A 4,254-nucleotide genomic window follows, 5' to 3' on the forward strand; every position below is an offset into this window, starting at 1 on the left:
CTACTTTCCAACGCAATTAGAAGCGCGTCAATTGGACTCCTGTAGCTCCAGAAATTCTATTCCGAGTGCAGAGAGGTCAGGATCCAACAGCATCAGCAGTCCTTTTTCAGCCTGAATCAGATTTTTGCTCAGCTCCCTCAATTTCAGCCAGAAAATACTTGAAATTACAGAAAAACACACAAACTCATAGTAAAGTCTAGAAATATGAATTTTGCCTAGAAACTAATGAAAATAAACTAAAAACTAACTAAAACATACTAAAAACTATATGAAATTAACCCCAAAAAGCGTATAAAATATCCGCTCATCAAGGGGGCTAACAAAGGTGATGTAAAAGGTAGGCTATTTTTGGGACAAGTGGGTTAAAATCAAATAATAGCCTCAATCACTTTCTTGGTATGTATCTATATTCTACAACTGGACATATAGATTAAAACAAAGTAAAGAACATCAGAATAAAAAGAAGCGAAACACACAGGGATGCAATTATGGTTTGAATGCAACCATACAATTAAGCTCAAGACTCACAGGCTGTGTGTTCTCTAACTCAAACATCATATATCATTCATATATGTTATGCAGGTTTAGTTAAAAATTACCATTATTCTCATAAAAAAATTATTTAGGGTGGCCTTTAAGGTTTTAATATTTCTCCTTGATGAAGTGTTGTTAGTTTAACTGCATGATGTAATGCTAGATATACAAGGTTTATGGATTTGATTCTGTTATGTTCAAGTTCCTAGCTTACATCCTTTTTATATTTTCCAATTTAAACTAAGCTATCTTATGCTAAAAGGTGTAAACTATACTAATTAATCCACTAATAAGTTAGAATTGCAAACTAAACTAAATAACTAAAATATGAACTAAAAATGCAAAATGCAGGAATAGAGTAAAAATACATAAAAGTAGCAATGTATAAATACTCAGAAAATAAAAATAAAAATAGAGAGAAAAATACAGAAAAATATCCAAAATAAAAGAAAAAGAGTCTGTAGTGGTTCACCAAGATAATACGCCAGAGATGGCGACCTCCCCACACTTAAAATGAAGCATCGTCCCTGATGCTCAATCAAGCAGGGTGTGAAGGGGTGTCATCACTGGAAGGAATGGTAGTTGAAGTCTCTGTGGTGGTGGGCTGAGGATCTGGCTGCTGTAGAGGAGGTGCTGTCTGGATAGGGATCTCAGGATCTGCAGCCTGAATCTGATGTGGAACCTCTACCTGTGGTGCAGCCTGCTCTGTCTCTCCCTGGGGATGGGTCTCAGCCTCGGGATCATCCGCCTCCTCCTCAGATTCCTCGGATGGTGTGTCAGGCTCGGAGGGGATGTCGCCAAAGCGTATCATCAGCTTCAGGTGCTCATAGCGTCGCTTGTTGCGACGCTACATCTGGTCAAGCCGTCGAAACAGGCGGTGCACTAGATGATAGATGGGCTCTGGGGCAGGTGGAGGTGCAGTGGTGGTGGAAGGTGTATCTGTAGAGGAAGAGGGGCCGGCAGATGATGTGACAGTGTCACCAGGGAGGGCTGGAGGTCTGTAACCCAAGGCCAGAAAGTTTTTGCTGTGCGGGTGGTACGCGGAATCGTGATTACACTTTAATTATGTAAAGTTCATTGTTCTTTCTTTCTCTGGAAATGGCGCCAAAAACATGATGCCAAAACCACGGTTCACAACTCCATGTAACTGACCAGCAAGTGCACTGGGTCGTCCAAGTAATACCTTACGTGAGTAAGGGTCAAATCCCACGGAGATTGTTGGTATGAAGCAAGCTATGGTTACCTTGCAAATCTCAGTTAGGTAGATATAAATTGATAATGGCGTTTTCGAATAATAACTAATAGAATAGGGATAGAAATACTTATGTAATTCATTGGTGAGAATTTCAGATAAGCGAATGGAGATGCTTTCGTTCCTCTGAACCTCTGCTTTCCTGCTATCTTCATCCAATCAGTCTTACTCCTTTCCATGGCTGGCTTTATGTGATACATCACCACTGTCAATGGCTACTTTCGGTCATCTCTCGGGAAAATGATCCAATGCCCTGTCACGACACGGCTAATCGTCTGGAGGCATCACCCTTGTCAATGGCTTCATCTTATCCTCTCAGTGAAAATGGTCAACGCACCCTGTCACGGCACGGCTATTCATCTGTCGGTTCTCGATCATGCTGGAATAGGATTTACTATCCTTTTGCGTCTGTCACTAACGCCCTGCAATCGCGAGTTAGGAGCTCGTCACAGTCATTCATTCATTGAATCCTACTCGGAATACCACAGACAAGGTTTAGACTTTCCGGATTCTCTTGAATGCCGCCATCATTCTAGCTTACACCACGAAGATTCTGGTTAGGAGATCTAAGAGATACTCATTCAGTCGAAGGTAGAACGGAAGTGGTTGTCAGGCACGCGTTCATAGGGAATGATGATGATTGTCACATTCATCACATTCAGATTGAAGTACGAATGAATATCTTAGAAGCGAAATAAGATGAATTGAATAGAAAACAGTAGTACTTTGCATTAATCTTTGAGGAACAGCAGAGCTCCACACCTTAATCTATGGAGTGTAGAAACTCTGCCGTGAAAAATACATAAGTGAAAGGTCTAGGCATGGCCGAATAGCCAGCCCCCAAAACGTGATCAAAGGATCATAAGGTAATCCAAAGATGTCTCATACAATAGTAAAAGATCCTATTTATAATAAACTAGTCACTAGGGTTTACATGAGTAAGTAATTGATGCATAAATTCACTTCCGGGGCCCACTTGGTGTGTGCTTGGGCTGAGCTTGAGTGTTGCACGTGTAGAGGTCCTTCTTGGAGTTGAACGCCAGCTTTTGTGCCAGTTTGGGCGTTCAACTCTGGTTTTGGCTCCTTTTCTGGCGCTGGACGCCAGATTTGGGTAGAAAGCTGGTGTTGAACGCCAGTTTACGTCATCTATCCTTGGCCAAAGTATGGACTATTATATATTTCTGGAAAGCTCTGGATGTCTACATTCCAACGCAATTGGAAGCGCGCCATTTAAAGTTTTGTATCTCCCGAAAATCCATTTTGAGTGCAGGGAGGTCAGAATCCAACAGCATCAACAGTCCTTCTTCAACCTCTGAATCTAATTTCTGCTCAAGTCCCTCAATTTCAGCCAGAAAATACCTGAAATCACAGAAAAATACACAAACTCATAATAAAGTCCAGAAATGTGAATTTAACATAAGAACTAATAAAAACATCCCTAAAAGTAACTAGATCCTACTAAAAACATACTAAAAACAATGCCAAAAAGCGTATAAATTATCCGCTCATCACAACACCAAACTTAAATTGTTGCTTGTCCCCAAGCAACTGAAAATCAAATAGGATAAAAAGAAGAGAATATACTATAAATTCCAAACTATCAATGAAACATAGCTGCAATCATATGAGCGGGACTTATAGCTTTTTGCCTCTTGAATAGTTTTGGCATCTCACTCTATCCATTGAGGTTCAGAATGATTGGCATCTATAGGAACTCAGAGTTCAGATAGTGTTATTGACTCTCCTAGTTCAGTATGATGATTCTTGAACACAGCTTCTTTTATGAGTCTTGGCCGTGGCCCTAAGCACTTTGTTTTCCAGTATTACCACCGGATACATAAATGCCACAGACACATAATTGGGTGAACCTTTTCAGATTGTGACTCAGCTTTGCTAAAGTCCCCAATTAGAGGTGTCCAGGGTTCTTAAGCACACTCTTTTTTTTGCTTTGGACCTTGACTTTAACCGCTCAGTCTCAAGTTTTCACTTGACACCTACACGCCACAAGCACATGGTTAGGGACAGCTTGGTTTAGCCGCTTAGACTAGGATTTTATTCCTTTAGGCCCTCCTATCCACTGATGCTCAAAGCCTTGGGATCCTTTTTATTTGCCCTTGCCTTTTGGTTTTAAGGGTTATTGGCTTTTTGCTCTTGCCTCTTGGTTTTAAGAGCTTTGGCTTTTTCTGCTTGCTTTTTCTTTTTATTTCCAAATTTTTCTCTTTTTTTTTCGCTATTTTTTTTCTTTTTTCTCTTTTTTTTTTCTGCAAGCTTTGTTCTTTGCTGCTTTTTCTTGCTTCAAGAATCATTTTTATGATTTTTCAGATTATCAAATAACATGTCTCCTAGTCATCATTCTTTCAAGAGCCAACATATTTAACATTCTTAAACAACAACTTCAAAAGACATATGCACTGTTCAAGCATTCATTCAGAAAACAAGAAGCATTGTCACCACATCAATATAATTAA

The sequence above is a fragment of the Arachis ipaensis genome, chromosome B5, assembly GCF_059453495.1.
Source record: "Arachis ipaensis isolate K30076 ecotype BB chromosome B5, ASM5945349v1, whole genome shotgun sequence".
NCBI lineage: Eukaryota > Viridiplantae > Streptophyta > Magnoliopsida > Fabales > Fabaceae > Arachis > Arachis ipaensis.